General features: G+C 42.3%; 1 long non-coding RNA gene across 1 annotated transcript in view; it reads right to left on the bottom strand.

The window, feature by feature from the left end:
• Positions 1–16,338, bottom strand: part of LOC139359739 (uncharacterized) — a 59,897-nt gene extending 43,559 nt beyond the window's left edge. The window contains exon 1 of the long non-coding RNA XR_011616127.1: positions 15,826–16,338. This is a non-coding gene — a long non-coding RNA (uncharacterized lncRNA). The remainder of the gene's footprint in view (positions 1–15,825) is intronic.
• Between the last annotated feature and the right edge of the window lie 1,306 nt (positions 16,339–17,644).

The raw sequence follows: 17,644 nt of genomic DNA, 5'->3' as shown, positions 1-17,644 counted from the left end.
ACCTTCAGCAGACACACAGCATGTGGAAAAAGTAAGTTCTATTCTAGCTAAGCCATAGAGTATCTGGAATTGTTTTTTCTTTTGTTACTGCAGCAAAGCCTACCCCATCCTGACTGGTATGTAGGATGGGGTAGGCTTGCTGTAGCAACAAAAAATTACAAAATTAGTGAATTTTGCAATTACTTTTCATTGCAAAAACTGCAAAATGACAAAATTAGCACATTCTGCAATTACTTTTAATTGCAAAAACCACAATTACTTTTGCACCAACCAAATAGCTCATAACATTGTTCTAAGAGTTAAATGAATTATTAAATATACGTGAAACACAGAACAGTGCCTAGACATGGTAAGCCCTTCTAATTATTGGCTTTGTTATAATGTCAAATAATTCCAACATTTCAGTGGCTTACAACCACAAAAGTTTACTTCCTGGTTTCATGCTGAAGGGCAGTCCCTCTCTGGGATAAGCCCTAAGATGTACCATTCTTGTGACAGAGGAAAGGAACAAGGGAGCTGGCAGAAAAGTTGCTCAGACAGCCATCACATCCTCCAGATACCTTTGGCCAAAGCAAGTCACAGGACCAAGTCTAATATCAGTGGGACAAGAATGTTGCTCCTCTCACTGGGAGGCATGTCAATCACACAGCAATGAGCAGGAATATATAATCCTTTTATCGGGAGGCAAATAATGGGGGGGAAATTATAAAATCTAAAATATCCCTCAGTAAAAGTTAGTGATTATGCTTTTCACACATGGTAAAAGGAGTCGGCAAGGAAAAGTTTGGGCTCTGAAGTACAAAGATATAGGGGAAGATGAAGAGGATGACTGGGAGTTTGTCCTTTCATTTGGCCTCTTGGATATCATGGTTGGGAGACACAGCCAAAGGAGCTAGTTTCAACATAAAACCCAAACACAGGCTGGGCGTGGTGGCTCATACCTGTAATCCCAGCACTTTGGGAGGCCACGGCAGGAGGCTCACTTGAGGTCAGGAGTTCAAGACCAGCCTGGTCAACATGGTGAAACCCTATCTCTACTAAAAATACAAAAATTAGCCAGGTGTGGTGTTGCTCACCTGTTATCCCAGCTACTCATGAGGCTGAGGCACGAGAATCATTTGAACCTGGGAGGCAGAGGTTGCAGTGAGCTGAGATCGTGCCACTGCACTTCAGCCTGAATGACAGAGCAAGATTCCATCTAAAAAAAAAAAAAAAACAAGGACTGTCTTGGGTCCTAGGTCCACAGGATAAAATATGACCCAGAGCCAGAGTAGCCGAGAAAGGCCTTCTCTCAACCCTGGGACTCGGATGCAGCAAGAAATGGACTCAGATGCAGTGTTTTACATCATCTCCAGGGATTGTCATTTTTGGAGGGTGGAGGACAGAACCCCCTGACCAAGGGCTTGGCATTTTCAGAGGCACCAACTCAGCAGCCACAGTGAATGTCCTTCCTTCTCACATCTTATCAGACAGCCAAGGTCAGCCAGGGGATGCAGAGTGGGAGCTGAGAAGACTGGTCAGGGGGACACGTGAGAAACCCGTGGGACTACAGGGATGATGAGGGAAGACTCAGGGCTGGGTCCACGGGCGTTATGCAGTGCATTATGCAGTTAAATGCATGAACCAGCAAACACTGAACTGTCCTAGTCAACAAGTCCCTTTTGGTCCTCACAGGTTGCTGAGCTTTGCAAAATCAGGTCACTAGTAAAACTGTACACACACAAGGGCAAGATGTACGCACACCCAAAAATTATCTCTAGGCAGAAAAATGCAGACAGCACCACTGAACATTCAGAAGGCCTTTTCTCACCTCGACAGGCTGGGGGAAAGGGGTATGCTGCCAAAGGAAGGCCAAGGTGGCAGCTGTGACTGCCAGCTGGTGTCAAGATGGGATGGGAAAGCAGCAAAGGGGTGGTGATGTTCCCTTCTGGAAGTCCCCAAGATGCAGACTATATTCTGGAAGGAGATGAGTAACTATGGGTTGGAAATGAGGGTTAATATTAACATTATTCAATAATTATTATTAAAAATATTTTTAAAGCTTATAATTAGGTTGCCTCATATGAAATTGATATTTGACCAACTCTCATATGACCAGACTCATATGAATTGATATTTTACCAGTTCTGACCTGGGCGATTTCATAAAGCACAGTTTCACAGGGGGCAACCTAACATACGCCAGACACTGTGCTAGGCAGTTAACACATAATCATTTTATTCAATACCCATCTAGCCCTCAGTATTAGTCCATCTTCATGCTGCTGATAAAGACACACCTGAGACTGGACAATTTACAAAAGAAAGAGATTTAATGGACTGATAGTTCCACGTGGCTGGGGAGGCCTCACAACCCTGGTGGAAGGTGAAAGGCACATCTCACATGGTGGCAGATAAGAGAAGAGAACTTATGCAGGGAAACTACCCTTTATAAAACCATAAGATCTCATGAGACTTATTCACTATCACAAGAATAGCACAGGAAGGACCTACCTCCATGATTCAATTACCTCCCACTGGGTCCCTCCCACAACACGTGGGAAGTGTGGGAGCTACAATTTAAGATGAGATTTGGGTGGAGACACAGCCAAGCCATATCACCCTCCAAGATTCCATTACTATCTCCATTTAACAGAGGAGACTAAGGTTAAATTATTTGCCTGAGCTGGGCATGGTGGCACATGTCTATAAACCCAGCTACTCAGGAGGCTGAGGCAGGAGGATCACTTGAGCCGAGGAGGTCAAGGCTGCAGTGAGCCATGATCACACCACTGCATTCCAGCCTCTAAGATAAAAATAAAAAATAAATTTAAAAAAAATTTGCCCAGCCGGGCGCAGTAGCTCATGCTTGTAATCCCAACACTTCGGGAGGCCGACGTGGGCGGGTCATGAGGTCAGAAGATCGAGACCATCCTAGCCAAGATGGTGAAACCCCGTCTCTACTAAAAATACAAAAAAATTAGCTGGGTGTGGTGGTGCATGCCTGTGGTCCCAGCAACTTGGAAGGCTAAGACAGGAGAATTGCTTGAACCTGAGAGGCGGAGTTTGCAGTGAGCTGAGATCATGCCACTGCACTCCAGCCTGGTGACACAGCAAGACTGTCCCAAAAACTAACAAAAAAACTTATTTGCCCAATGTCACATGGCTAATAAATTACAGACCTAAGATATAACCCAGAGGGTGAGAATCTGGGGCCCAAACCTTTCACTAGAGGGCTCTGGCTGCTCAATGTGGGTTCCAAGGATCAACAGCAGCAAGCCTTTCCTGGGAGCTTGTTTGAAATGCAAAGTCTTATTTGCACATCCATGATCACGGCAGCATTAGTCACAATAAGCAAAAGATGGAAAGAACCCAAATGTCAGCATGCTGACTGATGAATGAATAAAATGGATAAATGTAGTATATACAACAGTATATTATCCAGTCTTAAAAAGGAAGAAAATACTGACATGATGCACCTTGAGGACATCGTGCTAGGTAAAATAAGCCAGTCATAAAAACACAAATACTGTGTGATTCCACTTATATGAGGTCCCTAGAGTAGTCAAATTCATAGAGACGAAAAGTAGAATGGAGGTTGCTGGGAGTTGGGGAGAGGGAAGAATGGGGAGTTGTTTAATGGGTAGAGTTTCAGCTGAAAACTGAAGATGAAAACAGTTCTGGAGACTGGTTATACAACAATGTGATATACTTAATGCCACAAAACTGTATACTTAAAAATAGTTAAAATGGTAAGCTTTGTATTATGTATATTTTATCACAATAAAAATGATTTCAGGCCGGGCATGATGGCTCACGCCTATAATCCCAGCACTTTGGGAGGCCAAGGCAGGCGGATTGCCTGAGGTCAGGGGTTCGAGACCAGCCTGGCCAACATGGTGAAACCCCGTCTCTACTAAAAATACAAAAATTAGCCAGGCATGGTGGCCTGCACCTGTAATCCCAGCTACTCAGGAGGCTGAGGCATGAGAATCGCTTGAACCCAGGAGGTGGAGGTTGCAGTGAGTCATGATTGCTCCACTGCACTCCTGCCTGGGCGACAGAGCAAGACTCTGTCTCTAAAATTAATTAATTAATTCATTCATTCATTCAAAAAAGAGTCTCAGGACATGCCAAGTTTGTCTTTTTTTTTTTTTAAAGACAGGGTCTTGCGCTGTTGCCCAGGCTAGAGTACATAAAGCACAGTGGTGCAATCGTGGCTCACTGTAGCCTCAAGCTCCTGGACTAAAGAGATCCTCCTGTCTCAGCCTTCTGAGTTCCTAAAATTACAGGGGCATGCCACCATGCCCAGCTAATTTTTTTAGTTTTTTAGAAATGGAGGTCTCATTTTGTTGCCCAGGCTGGTCTTGAACTCCTGGCCTCAAGTGATTCTCCTGCCTTGGCCATCCAAAGTGCTGAGATTACAGGTGTGAGCCACTGTACCCAGCCAAGACTTGCTTTTATGATAAGATCCTCAGGTATCCTGTGCACATTAACACTTGAGGAACATTACCACTGACTAGACTATCAGGCCGCCCGTATAGGGATGGCTGTTTACAGGGAAGAGTACAAGGTAGCATAAATGCAGAAAACAAGGGAGAGCAGCTCTGAACACAGGTTCCCCTTTGCAGGTGTGCTCCATGCTTAGGATGCAATTGCACTCCAGCCTCCTCCCTTTCCCACCCTGCACCAGGAAGTGCTCTTGACTAATGGAGTCTTGGCGTGCCAGCCATCAGCTGGGACAACAGGGCTTGCTTCCCCCACCATGTTTAGCTTGGCTGCTTGGAACCCCTTGGCCGCCAACTGAAGTCACCGTAGTGCCTCTGAGCTCTGCTACAGATGAAATTAATTCCTCCAGAGCTGAGGGAGCCTGAGCAGGCAGAGGAGCGAGCGCTGGGCTGGTGGAGCAAACTGCTTTGGCAGCAGCTGTTTCATTTGGGGAACTAATGAGACTCGAGGAAAAACCTGCCGAGGGATGCCAAGTGCTTGTTTGCTTGTGGAGTTGATATAGCCTTGGCCAAATTGGACAATGATGCAAAAATGTCCATCATTTTTTTTTTCTGTTCAATTTTGTGACTCCGTCTTGCATTTCAGAAGAAGGAGGATTAAAACTGTGTCTGTCGCCAGGCTACCCCTCAGTTCCACAGAGATTCAGAGAAGATAAGCACCTTACAATGCAGGTATTCCAAAAGATCATTGTCTGCATCTCCTACTGACTCATTCACCACCAAGCCCCAACCTCACCTCCTAAGTGTTTTTTTCAAAACTGTTTGGTTCTCTGCTGCTTTTTGTAGCCAATGCATATCTCTTTGCAGCAGATATAACATTTTAAAAGCCGCAAACCCAGGTGAGCAAAAATATAATCTCTTTTACTTCCTTATAACTGAATTTTATTATTTTTCAGGGCCCCCACTCTATGTGGCTGCAGTAAACCTAATCCTGTTCAATTGAGGATAAACTCGGACAATTCAGGAAGAACTCAGCAAATTCAAGGTTTCATTGGTTATTTCATGGTCTACTTCCTTCTGCCTTCTCCTTCCAGTTGCATCGCATTTCTGGGAGGTGTTCATAGCATCATGGCATTGGTGGGGGGCATTCTTTGGCCCTTGGATATCCCTTTGGTAGCCACTGAGAAGTTGCTTCTCTTCAATCAACGTCGTTACTCCTCTTGACTTCATGGGGACTTCATGCTTTCTGGTCTCACTAGTCAGTGATGGCCATTTTCCATCATTCCCTGTACAAGGCTCTCACCACCCCCACCATGCTAACCTTGGCCACAGAAGCATGTTCTCTTTTCCTAGGAGGTGCTGGAGATGTTGATGACGCAGTGAGCCTGCCCCTGACCAGTCTGCTCAGACAACACTCACAGCCACCTCTTATCTACCATTTCAAGCTGAGCCGGGTAGAAGCTTCTCTGAAAGGCCTGACAGCTGAGGCACCATTCCCCAATGCTCTTGATCTCCCAACCTCACTAGAGTTTACTTATGCAACCCCTCCCCCACTTGAGAGTCAGGTGAGGGAACAAGAGCCAAAGTCCTTTCTAAAACAGACTTGTGGCAGATTGGATTTCCCAAAGATGGAGGCAATAACATCTCTTGTCCAACTTGCTCTTCTTGTAATGTAACCTTGATACTCCATCCATGGAGTGGTGGAGTCTGTATCTCCTTCTGTTTTAGTCCATTTTCTATTGCATATAACAGAATACCTTAAACTGGGAAATTTATAAAGAAACGAAATTTATTTCGTACAGTTCTGGAGGCTGAGAAGCCCAAGGTCAAGGCGGGTGCATCTGGTGAGGGCCTTCTTGCTGATAGGGACTCTCTGCAGAGTTCTGAGGAGGGCACTACATGGGAAGGGGGCTGAGTGTGCTAGCTCAGGTGTCTCTTTCTTATAAACTTAGCAATGCCACTCCCATAATAACCCATTAATTCATTAACCCATCAATCCATGAATGGATTAATCTACTCATAAGGGCAGAGCATCCATGGTCCAATCACCTCTTAAAGGCTTCACATTTCAATAGTGCCACATTAGGGTTTTAAGTTTCAACATAAGTTTTTGGGGGGATAAACATTCAAACCATAGCACCTTCCCTTGAACCTGAGTAGAACTTTATGACTGCCTCCATCAGTAGAGGACGGTGGAAGAGATACTATATGACTTCCAAGGTTAGATCATTTTAAAGCTATGCATTTCTATCCTCCTGTCTTGGGATACTTGCTCTTAGCACCCAAATCCTATGCTGCAGAAAAGTCCAAGTAGCCATGGAGAGACTTGTGGAGAGGACTGAGATCCCTGACCCTGGCCCCAGCTGTTTTTTCCAACAGTCAGCACCAACTTACCAGCCATATGAATGAGCCATCTGGAAAACAGATCTCCTAACCACCTCCCAACCCCACGCCATCAAGCCATCCCAGCTGATGTCACTGGAGCAGAGAAGGCCCTGCCCAAATTGCAGAACAGTGAGCAAAATAAATAAGAATTGTTGTTTTAAGCCACTAAGTTTTGGGGTGGTTTTTACACAGCAATAAATAACTGATTCCATACTTATCCACACCTAATTCTCTTGTATCTCCTTGTTTCTGTCTCTTCCCAGGGAGATGTTATCATTTCTGTAGTGATAAAATTGCCTCCTCATCTACCCTTTCCAAGTTTTTTATTATGATATAAACCATACATCCGAAGTTCTTTAGGACTTAAGCTTTTGAAACCATTAAAAAAAAAAACCCTGGCTTTTATAAAGCAAAATCCTTGGTTTTCAAAATTATTGTCAGGTGCCAAGCATTTCAAAAACCTGTTTTGAAACTCAAAAGGTGAGTGTTGGCTTTTTTTCTTCTTCTTCTGTGCATTCCTGCCATAACAGCCATCCCTGGATGGTGATGAGTATGGAATACTGCAGTCTCAGGTGGGAGGGCAAATGATATACGAAATTTCCAGAAGTGGTGGGATGCACTGGGTAATATAATATTATCATGCTATTTTTACCCAAGCAGATACAAATCTCCAGTGTGCAAGGTTATCCTGTTCCTTCATTTTATTTAAATCAACTTCAATCCAACTCTGGGAGGCCATCCACTGTCCTGGTGGAAAACGGGACTTCAGTGATTATCAGAACACCTTTTCTGAGCACCACCCCCTACCCACAAGGGATGAACAAAAGTTCTCAGGTCTTAGCCCTATTCTTTCAAGGCAATACTCACAGGTTTTGCCCCAGGTAGTCTCTGCTGAGATGCACATTATCCAAGCCAGTCAGCAAAGTTTTTTTTGTAAAGGGTTAGTCAGTATTTTCAACTTTGCAGGCCATACAGTTTATGCTGCAATTACTCAGTTCCGCTGTTGTATTGCAAAAGCAGCCACAGGCAAATCCGTAAATGAATGGTCTCGTCTGTGTTGCAATAAAACTTCATTTACACAAACAAGTGGCAGCCATAGTTTGCTGACTCTGGGTCTATGCCCACACAAGTCCCTTGAATTCCTGTGTTTCTCTGATTATGTCCCAGGGAGAGGCATCGAAATATTTTCTTTTGAAACAGTATCTCTGTCACTCAGGCTGGAGTGCAATGGTGGGATCATGGGATATCCAATGAGGCTTCATTGGAGCTTATGCTTGGGCATAAGGGAGGCGGCACAAGAGAGAGAGGGAATTCCTTAAACCAATTCCCTGAAAAGAGTGGGCAGGGCTTTTTTATTAGGCAAAACATGGGGATTGACATCATGGGGAGGGTATGCAGGCTGTACTGGGCAAGGTATGTGAAGGGTAGGGTGTGCAGTTCAGTATACCAGGTTGCAATGGCTGTTTGGAGTCATGGGTCACCTGGTGGTCTGGCCAGCAGCAACAAGGCTATAAATCCACTGTTCAGCATTCCCTTCCAAGGTGGGATACTCTGCAACCTTGGTTATCTCCTAGAGCCAGTTCCTGGAATTTTTAGCATTGAGGTAGTGGGGTGGGTTTGTGATCAGTGAGACTGCATGAAAGAATGCTCTAGAGCATGTGAGCTGAACCAACCCCATCTCTACTGTGTCTCATTCCCCGCTGAGAGAATTTATTCTCCCTCTTCTCAAGGAGAAAGAGCAGTGGTTTCATCTTTTGGAGCTACTTCCTGCTGGCCAGGGTCATTGTTTCTGTCTAATTTATGAGGTCATAAAAACCTCTTGATTTAGTGTTTTATAGGAGCTTGGCTCCTCCTGGGATGGTAGGGGTTGGGATCCTTGCACCACTATGAGTTTGACATGAACTGTTGAAGCCTGAAAGACAAACTTCAACCATCTGCACCCCTGTTGAATATAACAGATAATTATTTTTAAAATCAAATAGCACACAGTAATAATTAACAAAATGCTTAAGCTCAGTTTAACAATGCTTATAAGAAGGGATTGAATGCCATTTGAAATTTAAGTTAGCAGGCTGGAAAACCAGTCTCCTGTTGTCTGAAATATAAAGCAAACAGACTTTTAATAGACGCATTTCTATGGAAACAGAAGAAAAACAAGCATTAATGGTGGGCATAATCTATCCAGATGTTAGATTCAAAGCATCTTTAGTTACATAGGAAGGCAGTGGCAATCTGACAAGTTCTCACCTGTATCATAAAGAATAAGCTTTAGCTTGCAGGGAATCAGGAAAAAGACAGTAGAAATCCTATTAAATCAGAAAATGGAAGAAAAATTTGAAAACATTAGTTTGGAGACTTGTAGTCCAGAGAAAGGACTTAAGATTCAATCCAAACAGTGGCAAATAATTTTTCAACTCAAAAACAATGAGCAAAAACAATGAACAAGAACAGAATCTAACAGCAGGTATATTATAAGCTTTCTCCATCCAGTCTTTCATTTTTGTCAATGACAAATCACAGCAGGACCAATTTGCAAAAGAAGTTTTGATCTTATTACACTTGGCCTGATTATTTGCATAAAGCGCAACAAAAATAATTATTTCCCATACAGGGTCTCTTTTAAATTGGCTTTCCTAGAACTTTTTCCATAAGGAATACCAGATTTGACTTTTTAAAGCCTCAAGCCCAGTCGCACATTTATCTGTGCCTGCAAATACCTATATGAGTTGGGTGAATTCCTCTCTTCTAGAGGTCCCAAGATAAACTGGGGCTTTTGGGCCTGTTAGAAAGTGATGTTCTTGCCGGGCATGGTGGCTCCTGCCTGTAATCTCAGCACTTTGGAAGGCCAAGGCAGGCAAATCACCTGAGGTTGGGAGTTTGAGACAGCCTGGCCAACATGGTGAAACCTCGTCTCTACTAAAATTACAAAAAATTAGCCATGTGTGGCGGCATGCACCAGTAGGCTCAGCTACTCGGGAGGCTGAGGCAAGAGAATCCTCTGAACTCGGGAGGCAGAGGTTGCACTGAGCCAAGATCATGCCACTGCCTGGGTGACAGAGTGAGACTCTGTTTCAAAAAAAAAAAAAAAAAGGAAACAAAAGAAAAGAAAAAAAGGCAAAAAGAAAGTTATATTCTTTACTTACCACAGGTTAGGAACCCTATGCAGGGACTGGGTAGACAAGGTATGAGGCCAGTTCTCCCAAGGAGCTTTTATCGGCTCTATAAGTCAACTTTGATTCCCTAAAGCAGTCTGCTTATATGTGAAAGCATGTCATTTCAGTGAAAGCCTTGGTAAATAACCAATATCTCCAAGTGTGTCCTATCATAAAAGAAAACAGATTCTTATTGCACTTATGCAAATAACTATATTGCTATAAGTTAAGAATACTCATAGTTTTCAAATTCTATTTGAAAATAGAGAAATTAGAGAAATTTTGTTCACAGAAGCACACTTGACTCAATTGTTAAAACCTGTAGGTAGCTCAAAAGAAAAAAAAAAAAAAGTGTTCTTGACTCTGAAAAACAAAATAAAAAGGACCAGCAGCGTTTCAAGCAAAATCTTTTATCAGTTTGGTCCGTGCAATTAACTTCTGGTCTGTTCAATATTTATGAATACATTACCTCCCCAAGAAAGTCTTGGAAATTTTTGCCTCTATTCTAATGACTCAATCCTCAAAGTTATCAGAGACCTGCATTCAAGAGTACCTGTCAGAGTCCTCTAGCTGATTCTAAACTGTCTTTTGACTAAGATCAAAACAAGACGATTGTCTGTAGAGGACCAAAGTCTTAGGGCAGCCACAGTGAAAGACACAATTGACAAGGAAATCTAGTCATCCGTGGGGCACACAGTAATTTAACATAACAATCATAACTAACAACACAATACTGAGATATATTAGAATTATAGGAATTTTATATAATTTTGTGATACATACAAATAACATATAAATATAACCCAAAGAAAGTTAAACACCATTTTATATTTGACAATGTTTCCTGCATGGTTTTTATGTACCAAATAAGCTAGATACGTCTCTTTTGGACTTCACAGAACCTAATATCTAAAAAGGTCAATCCAGTCAAAAAAAGGTTTAGAGTATGATTTTGAAAAGTTAATCAAATATCAAAGGTTTAAAACACTTCATCACAAAATAGAACCACAGTTTATTTTAGTCAAAGTGATTAACTCAAAGATTTCAAAAAAGCAAAAATCCATTGGTCTTTTATAGAGAGGAGACAGCTTTCCAAACAACAAAACCCAAAAAAGACAGCTTAAAGCCAACGGAATCTGTCTCTTCTCTCTCCCTTTTTCCTGCAGGCAAATGAAAATCTTGTTTAAAAGAGAAAACCAAACGTTACCTCTGCATTAGTGTATTAATGCTAAAGTTCATTTTAATAAAATTTTATAAACAAATCTATCGAACTGTAACCAATTTGACCATAAGGTAAGATTTTTATAAACCTTTCATAACCCTTTATAATTTTTTATTAAAGAACCGATCAATACTCCGAGAAAACCCTGTTACTCTGACACATGGGCCCAAATTCTAGCCCTGCGTCAATATGATTTTATTTTAATGTGTAATTTATGGGAAAACTAAATAATCTTAATTTTAGCCAACTTTCTCACACAATTTTCTTAATAATATTAATTTTTCACCAACCTTCTTCAAGTTGCTTAAACCATCAGTTTTATTCTATCTTTCTTTTTTTTTTTTTTTTTTTGAGACGGAGTCTCGCTCTGTCGCCCAGGCTGGAGTGCAGTGGCCGGATCTCAGCTCACTGCAAGCTCCGCCTCCCGGGTTCACGCCATTCTCCTGCCTCAGCCTCCCGAGTAGCTGGGACTACAGGCGCCCGCCACCTCGTCCGGCTAAGTTTTTGTATTTTTTTTTAGTAGAGACGGGGTTTCACCGTGTCAGCCAGGATGGTCTCGATCTCCTGACCTCGTGATCCGCCCATCTCGGCCTCCCAAAGTGCTGGGATTACAGGCTTGAGCCACCGCGCCCGGCCTCTATCTTTCTTTTAACCTAAGATAATCTTTAAACCTGCAAACCCCGAAAATCCGAGACAGGTCTCAGTTAATTTAGAAAGTTTATTTAGCCAAGGTTGAGGACGGACGCCTGAGACACAGCCTCAGGAGGTCCTGATGACATGTGGTCAAGATGGTCAAGGCACAGCTTGGTTCTACACTTTAGGGAGACATGAGGCATCAATCAATATATGTAAGATGTACTGTACGTTGGTTCCCTCTGGAAAGACAGGATAACTCAAGCAGGGAGGGGGCTTCCAGGTCACAAGTAGGTGAGAGACAAACGGGTTGCATTCTTTTTTTTCTTCTCCTTTTTTAGATTATTATTCGTTTTATTATTATACTTTAAGTTCTGGGATACATGTGCAGAACGCACAGGTTTGTTACATAGGTATACACGTGCCGTGATGGTTTGCTGCACCCATCAACCCGTCATCTACATTAGGTATTTCTCCTAATGCTGTCCCTCCCCTAGTCCCCTACCCGCTGACAGGCCCCAGTGTGTGATGTTCGCATCCCTGTGTCCATGTGTTCTCATTGTTCAGCTCCCACTTATGAGAACGTGCGGTGTTTGGTTTTCTGTTCTTGTGTTAGTTTGCTGAGAATGATGATTTCCAGCTTCATCCATGTCCCTGCAAAGGACATGAACTCATCCTTTTTTATGGCTGCATAGTATTCCATGGTGTATATGTGCCACTTTTTCTTTATCCAGCCTGTCATTGATGGGCATTTCGGTTGGTTCCAGGTCTTTGCTATTGTGAATAGTGCTGCAATAAACATATATGTGCATGTGTCTTTAGAGCAGCATGATTTCTAATCCTTTGCGTATACACCCAGTAATGGGATCGCTGGGTCAAATGGTATTTCTGGTTCTAGATCCTTGAGGAAGCGCCACACTGTCTTCCACAGTGGTTGAACTAATTTACACTCCCACCAACAGTGTAAAAGTGCTCCTATTTCTCCATATCCTCTCCAGCATCTGTTGTTTCCTGACTTTTCAATGATTGCCATTCTAACTGGTGTGAGATGGTATCTCATTGTGGTTTTGATTTGCATTTCTCTAATGACAAGTGATGATGAGCTTTTTTTCATATGTTTATTAGCTGCATAAATGTCTTCTTTTGCAAAGTGTCTGTTCATATCCTTTGCCCACTTTTTGATGGGGCTGTTTGTTTCTTGTAAATTTGTTTAAGTTCTTTGTAGATTCTGGATATTAGCCCTGTGTCAGATGGGTAGACTGTAAAAATTTTCTCCCATTCTGTCCGTTGCCTGCTCACTCTGATGATAGTTTCTTTTGCTGTGCAGAAGCTCTTTAGTTTAATTAGGTCCCATTTGTCAATTCTGGCTTTTGTTGCCATTGTTTTTGGTGTTTTAGTCATGAAGTCTTTGCCCATGCCCATGTCCTAAATGGTATCTTTTGAGTTTCTGATTAGCCTTTCCAAAGGAGGCAAACAGATGTGCATTTATCTCAGTGAGCAGAGGAATGACTTTGAATAGAATGGGAAGCAGGTTTGCCCTAAGCAGTTCCCAGCTTGACTTTTCCCTTTAGCTTAGCGGTTTTGGGGTCCCAAGATTTCCAAGACTTATTTTCCTTTTACCAACCCTTTAAATTAGACAAAATTAGTTTTTCTTAAAAAACCACATTCCCATGCCTTTTTACCAAAAACGTATAATTTTTATTTTTAACATAAGCAATTATAATTATGTATCAGGTGCAGAGTCTGGGACATAGGACAGAACAGCAGATAATGTCTAACTTTCTAGCATAGCTAGGGCTCATGTCTAACACCATATGTACCCAAACCTTACCTAGAATCTATTACTTTTTTTTTTTATTTTTTGAGGCAGAGTCTCACTCTGTCACCCAGGCTAGAATGCAGTGGCGTGATCTCAGCTCACTGCAACCTCTGCCTCCAGGTTCAAATAATTCTCGTGCCTCAGTCTCCCGAATAGCTGGGATTACAGGTGTGTGCCACCATGCCTGGCTAATTTTTGTATTTTTAGTAGAGACGATGGGGTTTCACCATGCTGGCAAGGCTGGTCTTGAACTCTTGGCCTCAAGTGATCTGCCCACCTCAGCTTCCCAAAGTGCTAGGATTACAGGCATGCGACATCGCGGCCAGCTGAATCTATTATTGTTAATAATAAAAACTACAATTACTTTCACACCAACCTAAAAATAGCTCTAAAGCCAGCATGTCGAATAATTATCAAAAGTCATAAAAGCAGTTTATTACTTCAAAGCCATCTAGTAAAGACAGTATCTGAGCTGTCTAATGTAGACCAAATGCTTAAATTTTGAAGTTGTTTTTATTTTATTCATAATCTTTAAATTATTATTAGTAATACCAAAGATTACTAAAGTCACGTGAACTAAAAGGCATTCAAGTTTTCATTTTTTGACAAAGTATATTATTTAAGCACTTGTTTTTCTTTAAGCCAATTAATTAGAGCTCTTTTTTATAAACATCACACACAACACATATAAATACACAGACAGAAGCAGATCTGGTACAGTAATACATTTTTCATTTGCCAGTTTCTCTCTTGACAATTTTAGACCACGAGTCTTTTGATTACCTGTTTCCTGCCTAAATACAGCTAGGCAACTCTAAATTTGCATTTGTAAAGGAACAACTCAGGTGAAACAAGATAGAGGACTGATATTTTACTCAAACCAAGGGAAAATTGTGTGAGCAAAAGTTCAATTAAGATGGCCAGGACACGGACCAGGTGCGGTGGCTCAAGCCTGTAATCCCAGCACTTTGGGAGGCCAAGGCGGACAGACTGCTTGAGGTCAGGAGTTCAAGACCAGCCTGACCAACATGGTGAAACCCTGTCTGTACTAAAAATTACAAAAATTAGCTGGGCATGGTGGCACACGCCTGTAATCCCAGCTACTCGGGAGACTTAGGCACGAGAATCACTTGAACCTGGGAGGCAGAGGTTGCAGTGAGCCGAGAAGACTGAGCCACTGCGCTCCAGCCTAGGCCACAGAACTGGCCACTCCATCTCAAAAAAAAAAAAAAAAAAAAAGATAGCTAGGGAAAGCAGACACTCTTACTCATGGAGATTTCCTTAAAGATGTAAATTTTTTAATTGGATTATTGGCTTTGGGGTGGAGCCTTTTAAGGAACAAGGCCAGAAAAGTCCGTTTCTAAGGCCTAACAAGCAGGCACAGCTGGATGGCAAAACAGATTCCCAGGGATTGAGGATCCCATTTTTATCCCGAGTCCTGGTTCCCCAAAAAGAGGGAAATGCTACAAGACAGGACAGTGCAATGCTTCCACAGCACATCTCACTGCAAGGACATTTCTCCCATGCTGGTGGGCAGCCCAGTACCAATCACAGCATTTGGTAATCAGCCCATCCCCCCATTCCATACCTTCTAGGTACCCAAGAGCACACTCTTCTTGTCTAAATGTTCAAAGAAAGAAGTATCGCCCTGCAGTAATAAACATTCACTGTAAGCAACCATCATTAGCCATCCCTAAAAGTGTATTTCTCATCTAGCTGTTACACACCAAGGCTAAAAGTTTTCTCATAATGTAAACTAATATGTGATACCCCCAAAAGTCAGAATGTTTAGGTAACGTAATGTTATGCCCAGACCGTTAGTTCCCCAAAGAAGACCACCAGAGTCCAGAGTCAGAGCCAAGCGGCAAGGATCTTTACTACAAGTTCGAACTTGGTCCCTCCATTCCACAGCATATAAGAGGGCCCCGAACAATGCGAGTGCTTGCTTTTTTATAGCCCGAAAGTTACAGGGGAACAAAGGAATTCTTTTGGTCCCCGCGCTTTTAGTAAAACTTCGAACGGCTGTCTCCTTATCGGAGACTTTCCAGGTGGTGTTTGTACACACCAAGGCTAAAAGTTTTCTCATAATGTAAACTAATAAGTGATACCCCCAAAAGTCAGAATGTTTAGGTAACGTAATACAAAACAAAGCAAAGCATTAGATTGTGAGAGGAATCTGTCTGCTTACAATTCATGGCGTTCTATGAGGAAAACAGAGGTTTCTCCCCAAACAGGGTCTGTGATGCCTCCTCTGTTTTTCCAAGGAGTCCTAGGCTGTTAGAAATGACCTGAGGTCCTCTCTTGCAGGCATTGTGGGTGGCAAGGAGACAGACAGAAGTTGTGGGAGGAACAATACAGTTGGCTCCCGGAACTGAAGCCGGGACAAACCGGTTAGGAAAATCCCTGCCAGAGGTCATAAACATGTCAGAAGAGTAACTGAAATAGCTCGGATGGCGGGAGATGGCAGGAACCAATCAAGAACAGCCAACTCGCACTGTTCAAATATCAACCAATCCCAAGCTTGCGTCGTTCAAAAAGACCCCTTTGACTCTGTACTTGTTTACTGCTGACTATAAAAGACAGTTCCTAACCCTCCTCAGGGCTCTCGCTCGACACTCGGTCGGGGGTCCAGGTTCGAACCTGCAATAAAGATCCTTGCCGCTTGGCTTTGACTGCAGTCTCTGGTGGACTTCTTTGGGGAATAAACGGACTGGGTACAACAAAGTAAACGGAGAAACAATTTAGTCAACTAAAAGAAAAAAAAATTTTCAAAAACCAAGATCCAAGAAGAAAAGCAAAAGCATAAAAGACTTTTAAAATTAATCTGGCTTTTAACCATAGAGCTCTTTTTCAAAAAGAAAAATATATTTTTAAAAATATTTTATTGCCAGACTTTAGCCAGGACAAACAGCCAATACCTCTGGCTTTTAAGCATTTTCTCCCCAAAGGTATTTTCCAAATGAAACAATAAGCCTTAACTAGATTATGACATGATTAAGATTATGACTTAATCATGGATGCACAAAGTGTTTCCAAAGAGATGACAAGCAGCTTTTAGAAGATCTAGAATCGCCCCAGAGGTAGCTCAGAAAAAAAAAAAAAAAAAAAATTCAAGACAGGAAATCAGAAGCTGTCCATGGAGGGGAAAAGAATAAATGGCAAAAGTCCCACATGTTATCAAACCAGAAAGAACTCATTCCCTAAGCCAGGAATTGAACCCTAGCCACCTTCATCAAACGACAAACCCTTAGCTACTGAACCACAGCATGAGGCAGCCACCACTGTTTCTCCCAGAAGGTATCTAGAGCAGTCATTGTTGAACTTGCAAAACATTTTTAACTGCTCAAGAGAACTATTTTTTTTAATTATACTTTATGTTCTAGGGTACATGTGCACAACGTGCAGGTTTGTTACATATGTATACATGTGCCATGTTGGTGTGCTGCACCCATTAACTCGTCATTTACATTAGGTATATCTCCTAATGCTATCCCTCCCCCCTTCCCCCACCCCACAACAGGTCCTGGTATATGATGTTCCCCTTCCTATGTCCAAGTGTTCTTATTGTTCAATTCCCACCTATGAGTGAGAACATGAGATGTTTGGTTTTCTGTTCTTGCGATAGTTTGCTGAGAATGATGGTTTCCAGCTGCATCCATGTCCCTACAAAGGACATGAACTCATCCTTTTTTATGGTTGCATAGTATTCCATGGTGTATATATGTGCCACATGTTCTTAATCCAGTCTGTCACTGATGGACATTTGGGTTGGTTCCAAGTCTTTGCTATTGTGAATAGTGCCAAAGACTAGTTGTGACATGATCATGTTCCTTTCAGACCAAATGCCTGACATGAACCCGAAAATTCTCACCCTCCAGATGGCAAAGACCAGAAGAAAGTATGCCTACATGGTCACAAAGTCAAGCTCTCAAGGACATAAAACAAAACGAGGGGAATCCTCACCCAGTTTTTATTTCAGGGACTCACAGTAAGGTTTGTAACTGACC

This window comes from Macaca nemestrina, chromosome 18, assembly GCF_043159975.1.
Source record: "Macaca nemestrina isolate mMacNem1 chromosome 18, mMacNem.hap1, whole genome shotgun sequence".
Lineage (NCBI taxonomy): Eukaryota > Metazoa > Chordata > Mammalia > Primates > Cercopithecidae > Macaca > Macaca nemestrina.
The sequence above is the reverse complement of the archived record's forward strand: the minus strand, read 5'-3'. Positions and strand labels throughout refer to the sequence as shown.